General features: G+C 42.6%; 1 protein-coding gene across 14 annotated transcripts in view; it reads right to left on the bottom strand.

The window, feature by feature from the left end:
* LOC105482130 (pleckstrin and Sec7 domain containing 3) overlaps window positions 1–27272 on the bottom strand; it is a 710412-nt gene that overhangs the window by 296150 nt on the left and 386990 nt on the right. The window contains exon 2 of one of the 14 annotated variants that reach the window (XM_071068557.1): window positions 13216–13300. The exons of 12 other annotated variants lie outside the window; for them this stretch is intronic. The gene's annotated coding sequence lies outside the window, so the exon portion shown is untranslated. Of the gene's footprint in view, window positions 1–13215; window positions 13301–26940; window positions 26960–27272 lie in introns of those variants that run through there. One more of the 14 variants, XM_071068559.1, reaches the window with a different exon arrangement.

The following is a 27272-nucleotide window of genomic DNA, read 5'->3' as shown; positions in this document are numbered from 1 at the left end:
GCTGTGAAGACCACCAGTCTCTCTTCATTTTCAATGTCTGTAACAGTCACCTGGGAAGCTTGTTAAAAATGCACATTGCCTGGCGCCACCCCCAACAGTCAGATTCACAGGTTCTGGGGTGCAACCCAGTTTGAGAATCACAAATGGTCTAACCAGGAGTTCAGTGTCCACTGGCTATAAGCATCCTCACCGTAACTACCTTGTATTTTAATAGAGGATAAACAACAATTAGGGATATGAGTGTTGAGGAGAAGAGAGTCCTGTTCATTGGTACAAATTAACTCAGAGGGTTTCAATATTTTGAATTAAGATGATTTCTTCTTTTTCCAGTTCCAGCTCAAAGGAGGGGATGATTTAAGAAATTATGATTCATACTTTCAACACTACTGCTTTAACTGATCAATGTTTTCAACGGACTGAGAACAATCTGTGAAAATCTGATCTCCTCCCTAGCCTGCACACCTAACTCATTGCTGGCTTTAAAAGCATTAGCAAAATCAGTACATCCCACAGGGATCTATGTAGTCGACTCACAGTCTCTTCATTTGGTCAGAATCAAGTTCTTCCATATTTCCCTCTACAGCAAAAAGGTCCTGGGATGGTTCATTTTTTATGTGTCAACTTGACTGGGCCACAGGATACCTAGACACCTGGTTAAACATTGTTTCTGGGTGTGTTTGTGAGGGTGCTTCTGGAAGAGATGAGCATTTGAGTGGTGGACTGAGTAAAGTGGATGGCCCTCCCCAATGTAGGTGGTTATCATCCAAAGCCCAAGGGCCTAAATGAACAAAATGGTAGACAAAGTTTGAATTCAATCTCTTCCTGACTGCTAAACTGGGACATTGCTCTTTTCTGCTCTCAGAGCTCTTGGTTCTCAGGCCTTTCTACTCAGACTACAATCTATATTATCAGCTCTCCACCGCTCAGGCCTTCCAACACCACCAGAGGCTTCCCTGGGTCTCCAGCTTGCAGATGGCCAATAGTGGGACTTCTGGCCTCTGTAATCACCTGAACCAATTCCCTATAATGAATCTCAAGACAGATAGCGCCTATTGATTCAGTTTCTCTGGAGAATCCTATTACAATTACACTACTCTCTTTACACGAACTAGTCCCATTCTTGGACCCAAAGAGAATTTTATCAGTAGCAATTTCCCTTCTGACTTGCCAAGTCCAATTTCCCATATGGCTCATCCAATAGCACGTTTTATTACTTTATTATTACCTTATATTCCCTGTGATGTAAATAAGATCATTCCTCAAGATCTTTTGTACCTTCCCTTGGGAAAATAAATAGAAATGTTACCATCAAAGAAGGAAAGAGTCATATCACGTACAGCTGATTTGGGAACATCTACTGTGTTATCTTTGAAGTCTGAAGAATGCGTGTCAGCCTCGGTAGCTTGGCAAAGGCCCTTTGGAAATGTTTGCAGGTTTTGTTTTTGATTTTTAAAAATCTAATTATGGCTCTACACACCCACAATCAACTTTCATTTTGTACTCAACACTGAGGTGAGTATCTCTAGAGCCAGAGGCAGTGCACTTTCTACCTTTCAAATGTACTGTAAGTTCTGGGCCTTAAGTGCTATAGTATAATTAGTATCAGCTCATACCAAAGTGATATGAACGGTATGATGGTTCTCACATTGTTTCGTACCAATATGAATGTCACAGTTAAGAGCAGCAGCTTAAGAGGAAAACAAAGTCCTCACTGATATCAGTTACCAAGCATGTATTCACAACTCCTGCTGGGCACCATATGAATGAAGAACAAAATACAGCTCTCCATACCAAGAACTTCACAGTCTAGGGAGGGAAGACAAACTCTGCACAGATAACTATAAGCAAGACAGAAATAACGGAGCAACTAGTGCTTCAGTTGGAAAAGTTACATCATATACAACCCTGAACCAAAATGTGGCATTTACCAGGTGGATAGTTCTCCCAGCACCCGGAATACGACATACAAGTCACAGACGTGTAAGACTCCATGGCTTGTCCAAAGCAGTGCAGAAGCCAATGTCACTAGACTACAGGGTGCAAAGACGGGGCAGTCAGAGAGGAGCATGGAATGCTTAGGCAAGGGAGCGAGGGAAAGACTTTAAGTGGATAAGAAAAATAACCAGATTTAAGGGCGATAACTAGGTGGTATTATGGAAGGTGACTGGATTAGATAGATTAAATGAATTGGAATTTCTAAAGTGCTTAGAACAGTATCTGGCAAGTAAGTGCTATGAGAGTGTTTTTTAAGAGGGTGAGACTGAAGATGGGGGTGGTCCCGGTTAGTAGACTCCTGTAAAGGTCAAGGTGACAGATGACAAGGTCCCCATGTTAAGGTATCAATACCGAGCAGATGGAGCAGAATTGTGAGTAAAAAAGTATAAATGGTTGAATTTGAGGCCAATTATATATGAGAGATGAAGAAAAGAGAGTACTCAAGGTAGACTTCAGATTTCTCACTCGAACACCTTGGTGAATCACAGTGCCTTTAGCCAACCTTTAACCAACATAAACATAGGCCAGACTTTTAGGAAGGAGGCAGATTTTTAAAGAAGAAGCAAAATCTAGTATTTCTCACACTTAAATCACTTGGGTTTCATAAACTCCATGTAAGGTAGCCAGTTTATATATATATATATATTATATATATATATATATATTTTTTTTTTTTTACAAAAAAAAAAAAATGACTGAGGTTAATGAGCTATTCCCTGAATTGCGTAATTAAAAGCTGCAGAATGCAGAACTATAAGCTACGTCCTCTGACTCCTTGGCTCATGGTTATTTCCATGTCACAGATTTGCCAAAGGAAACGTATCATCCTCATACCCCAGCTTTCTACTTTTTCTCCTAAGCCAAGTATAGCAAGCAGCCAAAAATCCATCCAAAAAATGACTTTAGTCTTATAGTTGCTGGTTCTTCCATTGAAGGCTTTGTTGTACCTCCTTATTAGTAACGGGAAATGCCCACTAACACTTAAGACTCAAGTTCATTTATAAGTTACAGCAACAACAAAGTGACCACATTCAAGCTTCGATACTAGGAAGCCATCTTACTCACAATTTTTTTTTTTTTTTTAGTTCTCTTGACAAAAGGTATTTTTCTTTACAATGAAAAGTCAAACTATTGGCCAGGCATGGTGGCTCACGCCTGTAATCCTAGCACCTGGGGAGGCCAAGGCAGGCAGATTGCTCGAGCCCAGGAGTTCAAGTCCAGCCTGGGCAATATGGTGAAATCCCATCTCTACCAATCAATCAATCAATACAAAAAAATACAAAAATTAGCTGGGGCTGTGCATGGTGGCTCAAGCCTGAAATCCCAGCACTTTGGGAGGCTGAGGCAGGCAGATTACATGAGGCCAGAAGTTTGAGACCAGCCTGGCCAACATGGCGTAACTCTCTCTCTACTATAAACAAACAAACTGTAATCCCAGCACTTTGGGAGGCTGAGGCAGGCGGATCACATGAGGCCAGGAGTTCGAGATCAGGCTGGCCAACATGGTGAAACCCTGTCTTTACTAAAAATAAAAATACAAAATTTAGCCAGGCATGGTGGCACACACCTGTAGTCCCAGTTACTCAGGAGGCTGAGAGGGGAGGATGGCTTAAGCCTGGGAGGCAGAGGTTGCAGTGAACTGAGGTTGCTGCTACTGCACTCCAGCCTGGGTGACAGCGTGAGACTCCGTTAAAAAAAAAAAAAAAAACTAAAAATTTAAAAATTAGCCGGGCATGGTGGCATGTGGCTATGGTCTCAGCTACTAAGAAGGCTGAGATAGGTGGATCAACTGAAGGTAGAGGCTGTAGTAAACTGTGATAATGCCACTGCACAGCCTGGGCAACAGTGAGAGACACACTGTCTCCAAGAAAATTTTTTTAAAAAGGGGCAAATTATCTAACATTTACATTTTGAAAAGCAGGTTCTCTATACCATAGAAAAACTAAAAACTCATTAAAAAACACACAGAGGAGAACATTTTAAGGTTATCTAGTGACCCAAGAATCTTGAGATACACCCAAATTCTTCCATAGTTCCCCTGTAACTAGAATGGATGTCATTCCCTTTATCTAAAATGTTCCAGTGCCTACAGAATCCCATCCATCAACGCCCTAGCATGGTGTTGCTAGATTTGCTGCATTTGGCTGACCAAGTCTGGAGCCTCATTTCCCACTAAATTTTTCCCTTGTACATTACATGGTCTTTGGCTCATGTTATTGTTTCCTTAGCTTCAGGTGTCCTCTCCCTTCTAGCACACACAAATCCACTCCTCCTGCAAGGCTCAAATCAATTGCCTCCATGAACCTACGGAAATCCTTGACTGACATGACTTCACAATCTTGTAGCATTTTTGTTAAGCCTCTAATAGGGTACTTCTTTAACTGTCTTGAAATGAAATACGTGAGATGAATTAAAGGATACTCTACGGTTTGAGGGATTTTTATTACAATTTTGTAAAAAGACATTTTAAAAAGACAACCATTTCACAGGGCCTGATGGTTAAAAAAAAAAAAAAAAAAATCACATCCATACTTTTTTCCCCCCAAAAGCTCTGATAATGCCAAATCTTAGTAATTTTATTATTATTATTATTATTATTATTATTATTATTTTGAGATGGAGTCTTGCTCTGTCAGCCAGCCTGGAGTGCAGTGGTGCAATCTCAGCTCACTGTAACCTCTGTTTCCTGGGTTCAAGCAATTCTCCTGTGTCAGCCTCCCGAGTAGCTGGGTCTACAGGCATATGCCACCACTCCCGGCTAATCTTTGAATTTTTAATAGAGATAAGGTTTCGCCATGTTGACCAGGATGGTCTCGAACTCCTGTCCTCAAGTGATCCACCCGCCTTGGTCTCCCAGAGTACTGGGATTACAGGTGTGAGCCACCATGCCCGGCCAATAATTTTCTATTGAATGAAAGAGTCTCCAGATCCCACTGAGTTCTCAAGCTCCATGGACCTTGCTACATTAAAGCCTTTAGATCCTCCAAGAGCTATTGCTGAAATGCGCCCAGGTTATATTTGGTGTTCCCAATTAAACTCCAATACACCACACCTAAACCAGACTCACTGTGGGTGACTCTTGCTTTACAACAGGTTTTATACACCAAAACTTCTGGGCATCTCTTTTAGTCATTTCCCAGGAGGACATGGAACACACGCATAATACAACTTGTTTAAAAGAACAGCAGAAATTATCTTCTGTCATTCAAAGCAGAGGAACAGATATCAGGTATCAAAGTACACTTTGGTTATTCAATCAATCACTTTCATTTGCTGGCTTTTGGGCAAACTTTTGTTAAGAATGAGTTACCTAAAGAACAACACGGTTGAGAAAGGAGATAAAAAGATTGCAGCATAACCCAAACTCCGCCCCTTCAGAAGGCGCAGCTGTCCTTTGGGTGCACTGCTCCCATGGCAAGGTAGGCATGGAGGTATCTGCTTCCTGCTTCCGGGTTCTCTAATCACAGACTGGATTCTTTCAACCTAAACCATCTCTGAGAACAGAGCATCTTGGGGAAAGGCTAATATCATTTTCAGCTATGGAAAATACCTACAATAGCCATTTACTGGGGAAAGCACTTCATTGAAACCATTCATTCTAGGTGGCAACACTGTTAAGGTCAGAGAATAATGGATTGCCAGTCCAGAAAGCAAGGTGGAGGCAAAACAACTTAGAGGTTAAAAGCAAGGACTTGTGACACCGACCACCTTGGTTCAAATTCTGACTCTGACATTTGCTAGCTGTGTGAATACGGTCAAGTTACTTGAATTTTGTGCCTCAGTTTGCCCATCTATAAAATGGGGTAGGAGTCTGCATGACTCAAGTACATAAAATAGGGCAGCTATTAATCTGGCTCTAAAGCTAAACACCTGTATGACCTCAAGCAAGTCACTTAAAATCTCAGCTTCCTCATCTGTAAAGTGAAAGTATTAAATACACACCCTTCCACAGCTCTAGAATGACTCTGAACTTTAGTACTACATAAATCAATGTGCCAGGATTAGCAGTATCAACTTGCTTAGTTTTATTAGTCATATAGTAATTTCACATAAAATCAGTTTGATCACCATATCTTTAGTTCCAATTCTCCAAGGTCAACCCTCAGTTCAACATGACGTCAGGCCAGGCACCGTGGCTCATGCCTGTAATTCCAGCACTTTGGGAGGCCGAGGCAGGTGGATCACCCGAGGTCTGGAGTTTGAGACCAGCATGGTGAAACTCCGTCTCTACTAAAAAATACAAAACTTAGCCAGGCATGGTGGTACTTGCCTATAGTCCCAGCTAGTTGAGAGGCTGAGGAAGGAGAATTGCTTGAACCTGGGAGGCGGAAGCTGCGGTAAGCTGAGATCGCACCACTGCACTCCAGCCTGAGCAACAAAGGGAGACTCCATCTCAAAATATAAATAAATGAAATAAACAACAAACATGACATCAAACAGGTTCCCTCATGAAGACATATTGCACATAAACAAGCTATAGAAAATAGCCAAAAATGTATTTGGTCTTGCTATTCATATTCAGCTCTGAGTTTAGTAATTTATAGTAACAGAATATAACAAAAAAACACAGAAAAAGTATAGGAAGAAAGGTAAGTTTACTGTAACTTGAGAAAAGTTGAAACGATGTCTTTGTATTCACTTCTGAAAACATTTTCGTAAAGTGGAACCATCCAGGCTCACAAAAGCAAAAACCTTCCTCTCCGCTGCCAACAAAACAGCACCAAATACTTTCACATACATTCCTGTGTTTTCCTCCTACTGCCTTTTTCTCTCTAGCTCTTGAAATATGGTCTTTATTATAGGTGGAGTTCTCATACTTTATGAGCCAGCCTGCCATTTTAGATGCTGTAAAAGCCCAGTGGATGTATTACTGCAACCCAGAAGAGTAAGGAAATTAAAGGATAAAAGTATAAAGTATAGGGTTATATCTTGCTTCATATCCAAGGTTGCACAGAGGTCATCTATATATAAAACTGCTTTTTTTTTTTTCCCAAATTCCTCAAAATAGTGCTGGAGACTGCTAGTGCACAACTCCAGTAAACAGAAGACAGGCTTTCCCTTCAGTTCTGCATAGGTTCGGATCAGGATAAAACTCAGACGTTTCGGGTACAGGCTCACTGGCCATACTCCTTTCAACTCCAACTTCCCTATGCCACTACTTTTGCCAATCAGTACAGCTCACTGAGGTTGCTCAAGTTCACCAATAACATGTCAAACATTACCCTCCAACCCCTTTTTAACTATTAACTTAGGAAACACTGAGTGACTACTGTGTGGCAGACACAATGGTCAACGTATTAGTCCATTCTCACAGTGCTAATAAAGACATACCCAAGACTGGGCAATTTATAAATGAAAGCCGTTTAGCCGGCTCACACTTCCACATGGCTGGAGATGTGTCGTCATCATGGTGGAAGGCAGAAGAGGAGGAAAGGCATGTCTTACATGGTGGCAGGCAAAAGAGCAGGTGCAGGGGAACTGCCCTTTATAAAACCATCAGACCTGGTGAGATTTATTCATTATCACTAGAACAGCACAGCTCCCATGATTCAATTACCTCCCACCGAGTGCTTCCCATGACACATGGGGATTATGGGAACTACAATTCAAGAAGAGATTTGGGTGGGGACACAGCAAAACAGTATCAGTAAACAAGGCAGATATGCTCTCTGGCATTGCAGTTTGAGGTTATAATTGAGCAGCCATGAGAGACGATTTTTAAAAAGCAATTATGTTAAAGGTTAAAGTGTTATTTTAAAGATTTCAAATGTTACTTTAAAGGAGTATGCAATAGAACACATACCCTAGTCTAAGGATATCAGCCTTCCTAGAGAAAGTGACAGTGAAACTGACACTGAGGACCAGGAGCAGGAACGCCCCAGGCAAGAGAACAAGACATATTTTAAAAAGCAACAGACGTTCACTCAGGTTGAAGCTTATGGGGTGGAGGTGAGACGGAGTGAAGAACACAGAGCAGGCAGAAGATGAAGCTGGAGGTGGACAGCTGCTTCATTATGAAGGCTCACACTGACAGCACCATCAAAACACTTTTCTATTCGCTTGACGTCCATTTTGCAATTTCCCATAATAGGCCAGTACCATTTATTAGAAAATAATCAGTGATGTGCCACCTTAGCAGGTGTAACACGTTCATGCATTTTAACAGGAACTTTGTGGAGGCAATGCTTTGATCAGAAAGAGTGATAAATGAGTGAAATTTTCAGGCTCCAAGACAAGCCAGTGGAGAAAATCTTTGGGGTTAAAATGAGTTTTCCACTACTTTCATTCCCTGTAGTTGCTGTGTAACGTACCAGAGCATTCCAGTTATCTAGTCAGCATTTAGTTATCTAGTGAGAATAATTATCACTAAAAAATACAACAGTGTAAGACATGTACTACATGCCATTACGATTATCCTCATTCTCAAAGATCTAGCATAATAAATTGAGAAAAAGAAACAAAAAACAGAAAAAGGTGGAAATAATTCCTTGCATATAACTGTTTACATGTAAAGCCCAAAAATATTGAGCAAAAAATTACAACTACTAAGGTAGTCAGTCATAAAAATATAAAAACAATAGCTTTAATAAATCATGAGGGACCAGTTAGAAAACCTAACTGAAAAAAATTCTGCCAAGAATAAAATTCATGAAGTAGCTAGGAATAAACTTAAGAAAACTAAAGTAAGGAAAGTACAAAATTTTGCTGAGAAGTGAATTACAACTGAAGAAGCAATATGCTCTTGCAATAAACATTGTCAAGATATTTCTCTCACTAATCCCTCTAAAATGTAATCCAATTTAAGGAGCACATGAAAGATAAGAATGTAGAGAACTTGAAGAAAATATAGTTGAATGTATAATTTCCTCATAGGGAAGGTATTTCTAACCTACAAACCAGCAGAAATCATGATTTAATTGATAACCTTGATTACATGGCAACACCACCAAGCAAAATTAAAATGATAAATGGATAGAAAAGCACCCATCATACAAAACACAATACTATCATTCAAATGGAAAGGACTTTCGGGTACCCACAAGAGAAAGATTAACACAACAAATTGAAAAATGGGCAAAATACATTGTACTGAGCATTCTAACCACTGTGTCCTTGTGTCCTGGCTAGAGAAGCCAATTCATCCACAGCCCCTGGAAGGAACAGACCCCAAGAGCCTCAGCTCTCTATGCTGACCTCAGCTGAATGGACCAGGAGTGACCAGCTGATAAAACTGATCCAACAGACTGCTCACTCTAGAAATCTGGGCCGCGGACACCCATGGCACTTAGACTATGACTGGGTACCTGAACTGCAAGGTCACATAAAGCAGGGGCTGAACTAAGTGGCACGGCACATCAAAGCCAGGTAGGATGAAGAGTTATATAGGGGAACAAAGATGCCATGAAAAAAGGGAGAAATCCAGCATGCAAAGCAAAGCAGGACAGCAGAGATGGCAGAGAGAGGGAGACCCTCCAGTTCTCGCGTCCAGGAGGTCTCACTGTCCCCTGCATCCTGTTCTTGGATATAAACCCAACGCCTGTGACATCCATCCAATACAGTTAGTTCAAGTAGGCTTTCAGTCCACTACAACCAGAGTCTAGACCAAAACAGATGTGAGCAAGCAATTCATAAAAAAAGGCTAAGCAGATAAGAATTGGACACGTGGAAATAAAGCTTATCCATGCCAAAGACATACAAGCTAAGGTACTCAGATAGCTTTTTCAGCCATTAAATTGGTTAAGATAAAAAAGCACTTAGACAAAGGACATTGAAGCATGGGAAGAAATACAGGCACTCATACATTAAAGGCAGAAATACAATCTGATATATATGATCTAGGTCTAATAACTCTTAAAATATGCATATCCTAAGAACCAGCAATTATATTTCTAAGTATTCATTTGAAGAAAAGAATCATAAATATACCCTAAAATTACTTAAGGGTATTTACTGCAGTGATAATTACAACAAGACCACAAAAAAACAAACTTAAAACCTATCAGTGTTTTTCAGGCATTATTTATCACCTTTATGACTTTTACAGATCCTTACACCTCATGTATTGATTTACCATTATTAAGTCAGGTCATGATTTTTATTTAACTTAGTCTTCCAACAAGTATTTATTGAGTGCCTACTACCTTCCAGGAACTTTTCTAGATTCAGGAGTGACGAAAACAAAACAAAAATCCCTGCCCTCATGGAACCCACATTTTAGAGGACAGACGGATGATAAGTAAAATACATAGTATGTTGGTGATATAGCCAAGGGGCGGGCGGCGGGGGGAAGCAGGCAAGGAGAATATGAGAACTTGCGAGTTAAAGAGTCATAATTTTAGAAAAGGCAGCTAGTAATTGCCCAACAGAAGAGAACCATTAAAAAATGTGAAGTGGAAGAGCAGGGTTCTGGGGATGAACATTTCAAGAAGAAAGAAAAACAAAGGCAAAGGCCCCGAGGTGAAGCATTCCCGGTGTGCTCAGAAACGGGCAAAGAGGCCCATACAACTGAAGCAGAGTGAGCAAGAAGAGTGGGAGGAGATGAGGCCACAGAGTGGCGTATGCTGTGTAGATGGGGGGGGCGGATCGTGTAGGGACTTGTAGGTCACGGTGAAGACTCTGGCTTTGACTCTGAGATTGAGAAGTCAACAAATTGAGAAAAGACTAAAGCAGGGCGTTAGTTGCAAAGATACTGGAACAAACCGTGGTCACTTGGATCACTTGGATGAGAGTGGCATTCGGAGTGCTAACACAGTTGAGATATGAGTATATTTTGAAGGTAGAGCTGACCAAATGGCGACATGCTGAATACTGGAGACCTAGCGAAATCACCTGAGTGAGATGCTGAAAATATGCTGGAGACTCCCCCATTTAAAGGGCTTTCAAAGTAACCGAAACTCTGAAATCATGTTTGATGTAGTAGTTAGAATTTCAAATACACATAGAATAAATATGTAATTATTAAAAATCAAACATGCTCAGGTGTTCCCTACAATTATCTCAAATATCATCAATGGTTTCTGTAACATACTTTTGGAATTCCTTACTTTAAATAAACCAGATACCTTGATACTATAGAATACCAAAAGGACATTAACTTACGTGGATTTTATTTATCTGTGCACATGCGAACTCAAACACAAACACACAAAGGTTGGACATGCATATATTAACACTAAAATGGTAACAATACTAATTTTTAAATAATGGACTAATAGATTTATTTGCTTCTTTGTGCTTTTCAAGTTGTTTTCAATGAATATATACAGTTGTCCCACGGTATCCATGAGGGGTTAGTTCCAGGGCCCTTTCTGGATATCACAATTTATGGACACTCAAGACCCTTATATAAAATGCTGTAGTATTTGCATATAGCCTACACACATCCTCCGGTATTCTTCAAATCATCTCTAGATTACTTATAATAACTAATACAATGCAAATGCTATGACAATAATTGTTTTTCTGCAGTGTTTAGGGAATAATGACAAAAAAAAATTTGTGCATGTTCAGGACAGAGTCAACCATCCTCCCCTGACTCCCCCAATATTTTTGATCCACAGTTGGTTTAACTAGATGTGGAACTCACAGATAGGAAGAGCTGACTGTACTTTGCTTCTAAAAAAAGTTCAAGTTTCTTAAGTGTTTTTTTTTTTCTTTTAAACACACATGCAAAACTTGTCAAATCAAGTTTTGTTCCTGGTTTGATCTGATGGCAAGGCTTTTAACTAGACATTCAGAAGGAGAGAAAGGGACTGGGCTAGGGGTCTACAAGGTAGGAGTGAGGAGCTATGGTCAGAAACTAGAAACTGAATCCCAGATAGCAGCGACAGAGACAGCACATATATTACCAAAAAGTGGATGGTGTATCACATGCAAAAACTCAGCATCCAGACACTATAGGACAGACAGCGAATGCGAGATGCTCTTGAACCAGCGATGACCCAGCTCTGGGTCACTCACTAGACCAGGCACCAGCTCTCCACTGACACTTCACTGCTTTGTGGTAAACACATCTTCCTGACACAAGCCAATAGTATGACACCATGTATTTATAAACTACTCAAATGCTTCCAAGTAAACATCACTTAAAACAGGTAAAATAAACATTCATATGCATACGCCAAGCTCAAGAGGAGGAGGAACAAGTTCAATAAAAATCAGAGTGCGCTCTAAAAGAAACTCATCATGCTTCTGCTCTCTGTTCTAATAGTGTAATCCTCATAGGTAACTGGGATTAAGTGGAGGTTTTAGGTCAAATCATTTAGTTCTTGATGATTTTTTTTGTGTTTTTTTTTTGTTTTTTTTGAGACAGAGTCTCGCTCTGCCGCCCAGGCTGGAGTGCAGTGGCCCGGATCTTAGCTCAATGCAACCTCCGCCTCCTGGGTTCACGCCATTCTCCTGCCTCAGCCTCCCGAGTAGCTGGGACTACAGGCGCCCGCCGCGTCGCCCGGCTAGTTTTTTGTATTTTTTAGTAGAGACGGGGTTTCACCGTGTTAGCCAGGATAGTCTCGATCTCCTGACCTCGTGATCCACCCGTCTCAGCCTCCCAAAGTGCTGGGATTACAGGCGTGAGCCACCGCGCCCGGCCTAGTTCTTGATGTTTTAATACTAACTGGCAAAAGATGATAAATGTAGATAGTAATTGAAATGAGACTAAACTCTAAAAGTACTCTAGGCCAGGTATGGTGGCTCCATCTGCCATCTCAGCACTTTGGGAGGCTCAAACAGGAGAATCACTTGAGCCCAGGAGTTCTAAACCAGCCTGGGCAAGATGGCAAGACCCCATCCCTATATATTTACAATTTAAACGTGTCAAAAAAAAAATAAAAGCACTAGTCATCTCTGAGATGTTCAAGTAATTCTCCACTTGAATTAAGAACAAGGATGGCGGCCGGGCGCGGTGGCTCAAGCCTGTAATCCCAGCACTTTGGGAGGCCGAGGCGGGTGGATCACGAGGTCAGGAGATCGAGACTATCCTGGCTAACACGGTGAAACCCCGTCTCTACTAAAAATACAAAAAAATTAGCCGGGCGTGGTAGCGGGCGCCTGTAGTCCCAGCTACTTGGGAGGCTGAGTTGGGAGAATGGCGTGAACCCAGGGGGCGGAGCTTGCAGTGAGCCGAGATCGCGCCACTGCACTCCAGCCTGGGAGACACAGCGAGACTCCGTCTCAAAAAAAAAAAAAAAAAAAAAAAAAGAACAAGGATGGCTATTCACTAACCTCAATCAGACCCATGATTTGTTTGATCTTGAAGATGCCATGTCGTCTATCAGGCAGATGGCCAGTAGGTAAGGGGAGAGTCACTCTGGGATGAAATGATAGAGGACTGTTTAAATACCTGTCCTGTACAGACACAGCTCTCTAATTTCTCTACTAAAGAGCATAATTATGAAAGGTTTTAAGTTATCTCAATCAAATGAATCATATGGCTTAACTCGTTAAAAATTCGTGAAATTATATAATGCCATCTGACACAGCTGACACCTGTATTCACCTTATAACCCTGAGAGGTGCTTTTAATTTCTAAAACAATATTCTGCCAATGACAGTAGCACTTTAGTTCTGATTTCATGTAGAGTCATGGCTTTATGATGTGATCAAGAAACATTAAGTACAAAAAATTACCTAAAGGTCAGTAACGCCTCACCACGCGTGGCAAGGGAACCAAATGGGTTTCCATGAAAGGAAATCATCCGACCCTCCTTTCTTTGTGTCTTCCGCTTTACAGAAGCATTTCTGTGCTTCATAAATCTAAAGATTACTCAGTAAATGTATCCTATCCTCTTTAAAAATAAATAAATGAAGTTGGGACAACTAAGTATGTGCAAACCAAAGTTCTGTGTTTTTTTTGTTTTTTTTTGTTTTTTTTTTTTGTGAGACGGAGTCTCACTCTGTCCCCCCTTGCTGGAGTGCGGTGGCCGGATCTCAGCTCACTGCAAGCTCCGCCTCCCGGGTTCAGGCCATTCTCCTGCCTCAGCCTCCCGAGTAGCTGGGACTACAGGCGCCCGCCACCTCGCCCGGCTAGTTTTTTTGTATTTTTTTTTAGTAGAGACGGGGTTTCACTGTGTTAGCCAGGATGGTCTCGATCTCCTGACCTCGTGATCCATCCGTCTCGGCCTCCCAAAGTGCTGGGATTACAGGCTTGAGCCACCGCGCCCGGCCAAAAGTTCTGTTTTTAAAAATAATGTTCAGGCCGGGCGCGGTGGCTCACGCCTGTAATCCCAACACTTTAGGAGGCCGAAGCAGGCGGATCACGAGGTCAGGAGATCAAGACCATCCTGGATCACACGGTGAAACCCCGTCTCTACTAAAAATACAAAAAAATTAGTCGGGCGTGGTGGCGGGCGCCTGTAGTCCCAGCTACCTCGGGAGGCTGAGGCAGGAGAATGGTGTGAACCTGGGAGGCGGAGCTTGCAGTGAGCCGAGATCGCGCCACTGTACTCCAGCCTGGGCCATAGAGCAAGACCCGTCTTAAATAATAATAATAATAATAATGTTCAAGAAAAAAGTAAGACTTCAGGGGCTGACAAGCCAGTTAGCTGCATTTCAAAAGGTTTTGTCACTGGGTCTTATTTGTTTCTCAATCATCTTAATCACTCTCTGAATATTAAACAGATGAAAAGCCTGAGGAAAAGGCTTATCATACAAATGGAATGACAGACAACTGAAAACCAACTTTAAAATAAACAGAAGGGAGAGGCCTTTAAAAAAGGAACTAAAGCTCCAAACACCACTTCCTGCCCCCGGCTCTCTCCCAAACAGCCAGGCTGCGGCAGCTCATCTTACCCAGAAGAGCTGCAAAAGCTTCCCAGGACCTAAGTTGAGCACAGACACACCATTTACAAGCGTAAGTGTGGTGAGTTCATCAGTTTCTGGCATTACCAACACACAGCATGGACAGCAGAGACGTTTCAAGTCCAAATTTTCTCCGTTGAACTTTTAGACGCAAACTTAGCTGAATGTTTCTATGTTTTTATAGGAAAATATTTTCTTAAGCATGAAAGAGGATAAACACCAAAAACACGAGGGCCAAGTTTGCCTTGTAAAAGATCTATTGTCAAAAGGTAAATTGCCCTGGCATCTCTTGCAACATCAGAACACCTCCCATTTGCTTTTCCTCCCACAGCTCCTCAGCTCTTTAAAGGTGGAGTCTGCTGCAGCCAAGCCAAGGGGAATGATTGTTCCGGGCAGCCGCAGAGGCGGCCTACCTTAAGGAGGAACACTTCTGCAGATGTAAGCAGGAACCAGGTTTACTCACCCCCTGCGAAAAACACGTTTCCTCAGAAGGTTTCGCAGTTCCAGTAGTTCTAGAACACACCACTCACCATCAGCATCACCAGAGTAAGTCAACTCAACGCGGAACTCAAGTAAAATCAGAGTTATCCTCCAAGTATCTTACTCATCACGCAAAGCGAGACTTGGGCTTGGCTGTAACTCTCCCATGACACAGGGATGACACAAATGAGCTCCACACTGTCTTCCCTGCCTCCCACACAGTCGATGGCACTGGACTGACAAATGTGGTAGTTACTTAGCAATACTTTGTGGTTATCTCACCCACATCATTCACAGAGACAGACAGTGCCACCCTTCCATAAAAACGCCTCTCCTCCCACACACTTGAATCCTACATAGTAACTTACGTTATTACATGGAGGAACCAAATACTGGCTTGTGCTTAGTAGAAAGCAGTCATTCCACAGACGTTTAAGAATCCAACAGCTGATAGTGTTGTTCTCTAGGTCTTGAGCAAAATCACTCCACAGTAAATCAAAGCAACGTGACTGCCAAGTGAGTAAGCCACAACTGCTTAGTGAGAACTACCACCCACCTGAAAATGTCCCCCCCACATCATTCTAAGCAGCTAAGCCTCAAGCCCTAAATCACTCTGAGTAATAGGTGGGGAGGTTGTGGGGGGGGTGCCTTAAACCAAAATGTCTCAAACACTTGTGATGACCATGTTACCCTCCCAAAGATGACCTGAGGGGGCTGGTAGGGTTGGTACAGACATTCTACTACCCTTAAATGAATCCTAGTTGGTCTACTCAGGCTGAGAAAAACATTTCAGTGGGATCCATCAAGAGCTTTCATTTGTCTCCACTGCCATTCAAAGCATTCAGACAAAAATGATAGTCAGTGTTTACTAAGCCCTGGCCATGTTGCAGGTTGGTCTGAGACGTTTACAGGCATTAACACATTTAATCTTCACAATCCTGCGAAGTAGGTATTATTAGTATGTCCACCTGGCAGATGAGGAAAACAAGGCACAAGTGCTAGGTTTCCCATAACATGGTAGTCCAGCGGCAGAGCTGGGATGTTTATCCGGGCAGTTTGACTTTCAGAGACCACGCCCTGAACTACAGCTTATCCTGCCTCTCTGGGAGAGGTCTGTGAGGTCAGTGTGGGATAGCAGATTCGCAGACAGCGGTCAGACTGGAAAGGCACATGATGATAATATTCTGGAATATAGAATATATAAAGAGAATTCTAGTTCCAATTTCACTATTAATGGTGTGACATTGGGCAAGTTGCCACAATTCCTTGAGATCAGTACATTCATCTGTGTGTGTGTGTGTGTGTGTGTCTCTCTCTCTCTCTCTCTCTCGATAGATGAATGTACCTTGCACCTCTAAAATTCTACTACAGTCTACTATACCTGGTAAGGTTATTAGAATACTATGCTCCATTTTAAAAGTACTAAAACAAGAATCTAAGTAGAGGATAGAAAGCAGAAGAAAGTCCCGTGATTTCTGTTGGGTAAAAATCAAGTTTACAACCCAAACCACCTGCTAAGCCTGTGACCAGCATTGACAACTCAGGCCTAAGACAGCTAGGTAGCATCCACACTAATTGGATGGCTTAGCAGACTGCTGTGTTCATTGTGGCTGGCTAGTGTGTATGCCAATATTCATGCATGCTCAGGCACTGCGTGGAAAAGAAGTCTGCTGTATCTTCTTAGAGAGGGCAGCCCACTAAAAAACGACAACCTGGGAGTGCTGGGGAGGCCCAGAGTGGGGCTCAGCAGCTCCTCACTCAGGCTCTGACAAGCCTGGCAGCTGTACTTTCAAACAGCTGGTACAACTGGAAGTTCTTAGTAATACTTTAAGAGTGTCTGCTATTTAAACACACACACACTGAATTTTAACACTCACTAGCATGGAGAGAGCAGACAGGGCTCTCTAGGTCCCATGTAGAAGAGCAGGCATTGTCTGAAGTGGGTAAGAGGCAGGACGCTGGTGAATGTGTGGGCTTTTCCAGGCTGTGCCCAGCTAGTATCAACCAGTCATGCCTAGGCGACTCCACTCTAATGAAGATAGCCAAAATTCTTTGAGTTTTCAAGAGACCCTCATCTGGGGCTAACATGAATGAACTATCTTCAGGAAGCCTCAGAAAGACAGGCAGAGAAAGATTCTTCTACACCATTCCACCTGGGGCAGAAGCCCTGAACACATGAGGATGACAAAATCAATCTCAACACGTTAGCTAGTAAAGACGCCCTAACTCCTTCAATCAAGTCTTTAAAAAAAAAATTAGACCTTTAATATAAAACCTACTCTATTTCTAAACGGAATACTTCAGACCAGTGAAGAGGTAGGGAAGGAAGAGCTACCAGAAGCCTTGCCCACGTGTCACAGGAGCAGAAAGGCAGTGGACGGCCCTGTTCTGCTCTTTCCAAGGCCAAAAACTCAGACCTCACCATCTTCCGACGTTAACCAGGATTTCCAAAGTCTTGGAATACTGAGAAGCAAAAAGTACCTGAAGCCTAATGCTGGGTCCATAATGAGCCTCCAGTCTGCTGACTGAGGATTACACCAACTAGCATTTGGCCCATAGCCAGAGCAGCTTAGATCAAAGCCACAGCTACTCTATGTGGCATCACTACGTGAATTCCCATAAACCCAAGGCAGCTGAACACTGCACAGTTCCAAAGTCTACATGCCTTTTTATAACCCTTTTGTATTGTAGAGACTACTTAGTAAGACATAAAAAATGCTCTCATAAAGGGTTTACATGGGAAAAACATTTTTGGTTCTCTTTGAGAGCAACCTGGATAATTTAAGATAAATAGCTCTCACAAAATTGTATGGCTTTGGCCGGGAGCGGTGGCTCACACCTGTAATCCCAGCACTTTGGGAGGCCGAGGCAGGCAGATCACGATGTCAGGAGATCAAGACCATCCTGGCTAACACAGTGAAACCCCATCTCTACTAAAACTACAAAAAATTAGCCGGGTGTGATGGCGGCGCCTGTAGTCCCAGCTACTCGGGAGGCTGAGGCAGGAGAATGGCATCAACTCAGGATGCAAAGCTTGTAGTGAGCCGAGACGGCACCACTGCACTCCACACTGGGCAACAGAGTGAGACTCCATCTTGGAAAAAAAAAAAAAAGTTATATGACTTTACTAGTATACAGACTATTAATATTCAGTGAAGAAGAGCTCCTCAGCAAAGGTTTTAGATAAACATCTAATCAGGGATGAATGCACTGATTAAACAGAGCCTCACGCAACATTAAGGTACAGAAGAAGCCTTTCTCAGAAGTTCCCTCTTGCCGGAACACATAGAACCAGGGATGGACTTTCCTTGAGCAAAAACCCATGTATTTTCATATTATTTTAACTTTCATAAAGAGAAATTCAGTTTCCGTGTTACTTTTTCCACAGTCAATGCACCACTCTAAAAGGCTGTCTTTGCTATAGCTGTTAATAAAAAAACAAAACCATCAGTAGGATGAGAGGAGCCCAGTAGCAAAAGTTATTGCTCTAGGTAGACAAGTTCCAGCATGAGGAATCAGAATCACCATACCTACAAATCTGAGCAATATTCAAAGAATATTTTAATTTCTCCATTTTCTTCCCTTTCCCTTCACATAATGAAGTAATCTAACAGGTATTAGGAAACCCTCCTCCAGGGAAAGATACATCAGAGCACTCTGTATTCTGGGTTTATAACACGCTTTCCTCTTCTAATAACAGCTTTGAGATACAATTTCAGTCCTCACCTAACACACCTGACCCAAGGGCATCAAAAAACAGTACAAAGAACAGAGAAGCAGAAAAGTAATGAGTGGGCCATACTGTTATCTGTTGCTAATCTGGGCTTTGTGATTAAGGGAAATAATATAAAAAGCATGGTAAAATAGAGGTATATTCAAGTACTGATGATGGTGGGGGTCGTGGTGATGATTCACAGCTGACATTTATTGTGCACTTACTGGTTCCAGGCACCATGTTAAGGACTTCATAAGCATTTTATCAATTGATCCTGACAATATCTCTAGGAAGTAGGTATTACTAGAAACACTTTATAAGACAGACTTTTTTTTTTTTTTTTTTTTTTTTTTACCCAAGGCAATATTGTCAGGAAATGGGCTAGCTGGGCTATGTAGACAAATATCCTCATTTAAAAAAACAAGGTTAACCCTACACAAGGTTCTGCCCACTAGGTTTTGAGTTCTGGTCCTGTAAGACAGATGCCCAGCAGCTAGCTCTATGGGGTTCCAAATTTTAGCGTAATTATGGAAAGACTCCCATCAATATCCTTTAACTCATAAATTACCTATAATTATCTAAGAGCTGTATCTCCCCAGGATTAAAAACTAGAGCAGTTCTGATCATTAGTCTTCAAATATGAAGGTACCATGGAAAGAAAGAAAAAGTTTGCCTTCTCCCTGGGGTCCTCTGAGAATTCTAAAGAGAGTGAATTTTTTTTTTTTTTTTTTTTTTGACAGAGTCTCACTCTGTGGACCAGGCTGGAGTGCAGTGGCACAATCTCGGCTCACTGCATCCTCCGCCTCCCGGGTTCACGCCTTCCTGCCTCAGCCTCCCAAGTAGCTGGGACTACAGGGGCCTGCCACCATGCCCGGCTAGTTTTTTATATTTTTAGTCGAGTCGGGGTTTCACTGTGTTAGCCAGGATGGTCTCGATCTCATGACCTCGTGATCCACCTGCCTCGGCCTCCCAGAGTGCTTAGATTACAGGCTTGAGCCACCGCACCCGGCCTTGGAGGGTGAAATTTTTTTACAAATTCATCTTTTCCCTGTTGTATTTCATTAATATATAAATAATATGAGAGAGACACTTATACCTTCCATCAGAAACTCAAAAACTCTATTAAAGATTCCTAGGAGATCTAACACCTTTTCTCTTCTTAGTTCAAGGTCTTACATGGAAACAACTTTATCTTGACTAAACACGATCCCCCTCCTATCTACTATATTACAGCTCTTATCATTCTGTACCCTTGAGCGCAAACCACATTAAGATTGAATCACTTCTACTGAAAACACATTGATGCTAAAAAGGAAAAAAAAAAATCAGAACATATTCAATTTGTTTTCAATTCCTACCCCTACTCCACATTAAATAGGATGGACTGCTTTCTTAGGGAAAAATAAGATTATTAGAAAAGTTAGTTAGAAGTACAAAAACCAATGTATAAAGGAGATTGTTCACTTAGCAGGGCTCCTCTGCTATAGAAGGTTTTAACCAAGAGAAGAATTGTACAGTCAAATTTCAGAATAAGCTAGTCTGCACAGCATTTACTTTGGGTATAAAGAAAATGACATCACTACAGCATTGGGATCTGAAACAACTGTTTCATACAAAGCTGGTTACAATGATCAGTTCATTCCAAATTGGTGGGAAAGGCTTTGCACTAACTCCGGGAATGTACAGCCATGGATGGCTCAAAGCGCGTCACAGGAGTTCACACTGGCCTAGATTTTCTAAAATCTTGTTATGTAAAGAGGGTAAAATTTTAACTTGAGGGTAAGTATATCCTAAAGGCAAAACATGAGGTAAAAATATGGTATCTTGTCTATGAGAATATTGCTTTGGAAGTAAAAAGTGTATTTCATTGTTACCATTCTGATTTGAGATTCTGTTACTCCTAGAAGCTGGCAGCATAAATTATAGGTAATTTATGAGTTAAAGGGTATTGATCATAGCTATGATTTTGAAGAGGCGGCGAGAGGAACAGCTGTCATCTCAGCAGTGAGCCAAAGAAACCCCACATTTCCTGGAGTGGACGGCATCCCCTGGGCCTTTGGCAGCTGCATTGTCCCACTCACATGGTCCTGTCTGCATTCTCAGACTTAGTGACATTAGCAGGGTGGCAACTCCCTCATCAGTCCATCAGTCGTCACTTCCAGGTGCACAGCGGGGCATTCGGAAGACAGGTGCGTCCACACTGAGTGCGCTCTGGGGCCACCCCCACCGAAACCTTGTCAGCAGTGTCAGCCACACCCATGAGGGCTGCTGCAGCTCCTTCACTCCCTCTTCTCCCTCCCTGCTGCCCACAGCAGGAGTTTCACAGGCCCATCACAGCATCAGTTAGAAACAGCAGAAGAGGGTGGGTGTGGTGGCTCACACCTGTAATCCCAGCACTTTGGGAGGACTAAGCAGGAGGATCATTCGAGGCCAGTCATTGGAGATCAGCCAGAGCAACATAGCAAGACGCCACCTCTACAAAAAAAAACTTCAAATAAATGGCAGAAGAAGGGAACTCAAACTAGTCACTTAGTCTCAGGATTTAATGGGAAAGAATACTGAAGTTACTGTTTGGAAGAAAATAAACACATCTAAACGAAATCCTTTATCTCTCTTAACCAGGAGCACGAATAATTAAATGCATTTGTAATAATCTCCACTCGATACTGTTCACTTAAGTCAAAGGTAAGAGCCTAGCGAAAGCATTCCATTCTCTGGGAGTAACTAGAGCGGTATTCTTTGCGGAGATGGGATGTATTTTAAACGCTTATCAATTTGACTGCACAGTTACCCTGTGGAAGCGAAAGAAAAGAGACAGAAGAAAGATTTTCAGATTCCCTCATGATCAAACAACATTCTCAATAAGCCTTTTAACGCATGTGTTTGACCATATTGGTAGCAATACAAATGTTTTGATTGGGATATCGTTACCAGGAAGGCAAAGGTAATATTTCTCTAGAGAAACAGTGATGTTCCCTGCTAAACCAAACTCCAGGGCTCAAGGGCACAAGCAGCCCCTTCAACCTGAATGCCAACATTTAATAGAGGCTGTGGGGCTATGAATGTCTTTGAGACTTTTGAAGAAAAATCAAATGAACAAAAACGTAGGGGGCAGAAACTATCGGTACAAGTTTCTCCCGTGCCCTGGAGGGAGACATGTTCCTTGTGAAGGTACAGGGAGTTTGAAGGTTCTACTGCGACTCCTGGGGAAACTCACACTGGGAAGTCATGAACGTCTCTGGGAGGCTGTGTTCCAAGCAGAGAGGGACACAGACTGCTGACAAACGATCAAAAAATGCCAACACATCAGTACACTGACCAAAGGAACAATCGATTTTCAAACATTTAGTGGTAACCTGGACTTAGTGCTGTGCAAAAATTAAAAGACAGCATCTGCCTACAGAGAAGCTGCAGGACACACAGGACGCATCAGCGAAACCGACTGGTCTCAACTCCCTTTCCCCTCACTTCCCACATCTCCAGGGGTCTTGCTCATGAAGAGGGAAATTACAGGATGATGGCAGGTTGGTGCTGGAAAAAACCCTCAATTGTTTGGTTTGGCCCAACCACCTCATTTTGAAGATGAGGCCAGCTCAGAAATGGGTGGGTGACACAGCCAAAGACAGAGCTAATGTGAAGTCCCAGGAAAACCCCAGGTCCCACACTGCCAATCCCATGCTCCTTTAACTCTAAAGGGAAAAAAAGTTCTCCTCCATTTGAGCCTACACTATCCATGCCCTGGATGAGCAAGAGTCAAGAAACTCCCGATTTGGCCTGGACACTGCCTTTCACCTCCTGCATGCTGGTTTCACTTCGGCTGCTGAGGCACACGCACACTTCTGCTTTCATGCGAGAAACCACGCCCTTCGGAAAAGGGAGGGAGAAGATGCACCATCAGCCAGTCACTTGAGCCAAGGAAAAGAGACTGGAATATCATCTCCTACTGTCCTGGTGCTTCCCTTCCTGGAAAAGGTGCAGTTGGGGTTTCAAAGTAAGTCTCTCCAGTCAGTCAGCTCAGACTAAGATAACCAGTGGATGTTACTTCCATGAAAGAACAAGGCAAAACGTCAAGCCGCGGAGGCAGCCCAAGAAGACTGCAAACCAGCCGGAAGCGCTCTCTCCCTCCTTCCCCTTGCTCCGTCTTAATCACTGGGCAAGCTATGCGCACTGTTGCTACTTTTTTGGTATACTCTACCTGCAAGACCCTAATTGATCACAAAGAACTAATCTAAGGAGCCAGAATTCGTATGATTTCATACAGTCAAGTAATGAGTTTTTGGAGGTGGTATACACCATGTGAATTATTTAATCAAATTCAATTTTTCAGGTAAGTAAATGAAAGCTTCAGAGAGAGATGAAGAACTTAGGTATAAACAGAGCAGGGCCAGAGCCAAAGTCTCCTGACTGCCAGCACAATGTTCTTCTGGTGACCCTCTGTGCAACCCACAGACACAAGGCTACTACGGACATCAACCCTGGGATCAGAATCACGCTATCCTTGGGTGTGCAATGGCCACAGCAACCTAACAACTTAAAGTCCTCCTCCATGAATGACTAGTGAGACTCAGCAAGATAGAATGTGGGCTGCAGAAACAATAGGGGAGACATGAGCCTGGTTAAAGATTCAGGGAAGAAAAAGAACCATGATAACCCAAAGAATGTTGAAGATAAAGCAGACTGTAAAAGCAGGGAAGAGAAAGAAAAGAGGGGAAGGAACATGTGCCAGCAACAAAGCAGGCGAAAAGAACAGCATCAGACCACAGAAAAGCTAGCTACCGGTCACATGATACATAAGCTTTCGAGAGTCAAAAAAAAAAAAAAAAAAAAAAATTCCTAAATCCTGTTACTTCCTTTACAATGAAGTAACTTTCTCTAAAAGAAGGCATTCGGTGTTTAACCACGTTGGTGTACAGTTACATCAGACAGTCTTCAGATGTGTTTTCATAAAAGTGAATGCAACACAAGATAAACACAACTTCTACCCTAGCCAACGAAATGTGGATTTTGATACTTAATACATACAGGGTAGGGCAACCCCACCCTTGGCCGGCAACCGAGCATCTGCAGATGAATCTCTCAGCCTCTTGCCAGAGCTGGTCCCCTGGTTGCATGGCCCTGAGACCTCCCAAGAAGAACTGGGTGCCACAGGAAGAGATACTGCTGACTCAGGAGGTGGCCACCTCCCATGGAGAGGCAGCCAAGTCAGGCATGCAACTGAGAAGCAGCATGTAGCAGTGGTGATTACGTTTTAAACACTTAATAGACTGCGGCTCAGATTTAAGTGCTGTATGTTCTCTCTCTGTAGGGATGCTTCTAGAAATAGTCTTGAATGTGTAGTGGTGGGTACCTGTTTTTGTTCAACCTAAATTTCCCAATAAGATCGTTTTACTAAAAATGTTTTTCTCCTTTAAAGAAAGGAATTACTATGAAAAAACTGGGTTGTAAAATCCATGTTGCTCACTCACAGAGGAGTCCCAGAATGACCAGTAAACTCACCTGAGGTTGGGGAGGAATGGAGAGATGGTGGGGATTATGGCCTAGGTTGTTTATTGTCACATAAAAATGTAGCAACTGCCATTCTTTGGCTATATTTCAAGTGGATACTTCTTAGTTCCCTCATGTTTAAGCTTTTAAGAAATGCTCAGCTATGCAATTTCCACGAAGTCAATCAAGGATGAATTCAAAGCCGTAATGCAAGATGAGACATATTTGCTCTCAAGATGTCAGAAAATGCAAGGCCAAAATCACCTTACATCACCCTTAGGTTTATCTTCTACACCTGTTGGCCATATCCCACCTGCAGTCCCAAAGCAGCAATTACACAACTGGCATCTACATAGGTATTCATCTACTTGTTAGTAAATTATGCAAGGTAAAGGGATTTAGTCAAAAGTGGCAAATCCTAAATCAACAGAATTTTCACTTACATTCCAAGTGAAAGGGAGTAAAACAGAGAATCCCAATCACAGACAATTACTCATTCATTGATCTTCCCACACCATCTATCATTTCTACACGAAGAAACTTCGGCTCACTTCTTGGTGCCTGTCTAACCCTCCTGATTATTACAGTACTACTTTTGGTCATGCGCTACGCATCAGACACCTCAACTGCCTTCTCTTCAGTGGCTTGTATCAGCCGAGATGTAAACTACGGTTGAATGGTCTGCTATTTTCATGCTAATGCTGCTTCCATATTTTTCATTTGCCTCTTCTTACACGTTGGCCGAGGTTTATACTATGGATCATTTACATTTCTAGAAACCTGAAATATCAGCATTGTCCTCCTACTCACAACTATGGCAACAGCATTCATAGGCTATGTGCTCACATGAGGCCAGGTATCATTCGGAGGCGCTACACTAATTACAAATCTACTATCGGCCATGCCATCTATTGGAACTGACCCTATGCAATGAATCTCTGAAGTGGACTCTTTCCTCTTACTGACCTTGTCTTTTGAAACTATGATTCCCCTTATGTCTAAGGTAAACTTTTCTCCTTATATCTAAGGTAAACCGTTTCATCCAGAAGGACATCTTCTATGGGTCTCCAACACTTGGCCGAGCCATTGAGTTCCCCAAGGAACATGCTAGATGCTTAAGTTCTAGCAGCCAGTGACTGTCTCCCACTACTAGGGCTATTAATAAGCCTTCTGGTTAGTCAGCTGCACAGACAGATTTAACTCTTCTTGTTTATCTTTTCAGCAGCAAAACACTCAAGAAATACAAATGTTATCCTATTATTGTCATCTAGGAATTCGGTCTTGCCATGGGAAAGCCAGACTAAAATGTCCACACAGGATAGATGTACTCCTCTGTTCAACAAGAGATAGATAATAAAGAGTTTGAGGAAACCAGGATGGATGAAAACCATTGAAAACCAGAACCACAGCAATGCAAACATCTCCCACATAGCCTGGCAAAGGCCCCTCCCCTGTCCCAAAGGCATTATTGCCTCGTGCTGAAAGAATTATTCATTTTCCATGTCTTCTCATGGTGGCATCTCTATTTCAGCCACCAGCTGTCATGACATCCTTTTTCCCTGGCTCCCTTCAGGTACTCGCAGCTCCTGTAACAATGGATCTGAGACCCAGAAGCCCTGACCGAAGACGGTCAGCTTTGGATGATTACAAAACAAAGTGAGGTCAAGGTCAGCAGATTATAGGCAAGACAATTCGATACTTACCCTTCATACCCTGTCACCCTTAAGAGATTTTCATTTATTTAGTTCTCAGAAGTCAACATGGCATCTCAGCTTGACGTTCAGCTTCATTACTCACTTGCCCTATCTTTTCTAAGACAATTGTCCTAAGTTATTTAAAAGGACCAAAAATTGCCCCGTAAGACGATGAATGCAGCAAGGTAGAGGAGAAGTACAAAAGAAAGATAGTCATTATCTCTCCTCCCCATGCACAAAAGGTCTTGTAGCCCAATCCCTTCTGTAGATGGGCAAACTGAGGGGTCATGAGAGGACGCGACTTTTCCCAAGTCTCACCATCAATAGCAGAGTTGGACCAACCGAGGTTCCCCTGCTGAAAAGCAGGGCCTCAATAAAGGACCAGCTGAATCAACAAAAGGGAGTGGCTTCCTTAAGAACATGCTGGGCACAGACACTATTGCCCCCCTCCCTTCTGCATACAGGTTCTTATGCATACCAGGAGCATCCAAGAACAGAGGGGACACAAGATCTCCACAAAAGTGAGACAAAGTGCAAGGACACCAGAACACCAGACAGCTACAACTGTTCTTGGCCTCCGACGCATCAGCAATTCAGTCTACCTCGACAGGTAAGAGGAATAAACCGCTGTCCTTTGAATAACCAGTAAGAGAAACAAACCACAAAATCCACAGAGCACTCTGCAGTCCGTCTAGCACTTTCCCATCGTTATTTTATTTCATCCTCTCAGTAGTCCCACCTTGCAAGTAAAGAAACTGAGGACCAAAGAAGTCTTACCCAAAGTCACAGCTGGTAAACAATAAGGCGGGAAGTTGAGCCTACATCTTCCAACTCCATATTCAGCACCTTCTATTCTATCTCCACCCAATGGTATTCATGACAAAAAGCCAAATATAACAGTAGACCAAAGGGCCGACGGAACCACAGTCTCCAGCCAGCTAAACAATGACTAAAATCCCAGCTGGAACCCAACGCAGGCTCTGCCTCCCCAGGACTTCAGGACAGGATTCCACAGCGGGTTCAGACCAGCCCTCGGCTGAGAGGCAAGCTCTTCGAGCTCCTACAGGAACTGTAGGTTCATCACACGCCCCGCAACAGCATGGCTGGAG

This window comes from Macaca nemestrina, chromosome 8, assembly GCF_043159975.1.
Source record: "Macaca nemestrina isolate mMacNem1 chromosome 8, mMacNem.hap1, whole genome shotgun sequence".
NCBI classification, from domain to species: Eukaryota; Metazoa; Chordata; class Mammalia; order Primates; family Cercopithecidae; genus Macaca; species Macaca nemestrina.
This window is presented reverse-complemented; position numbering and strand designations above follow the sequence as displayed.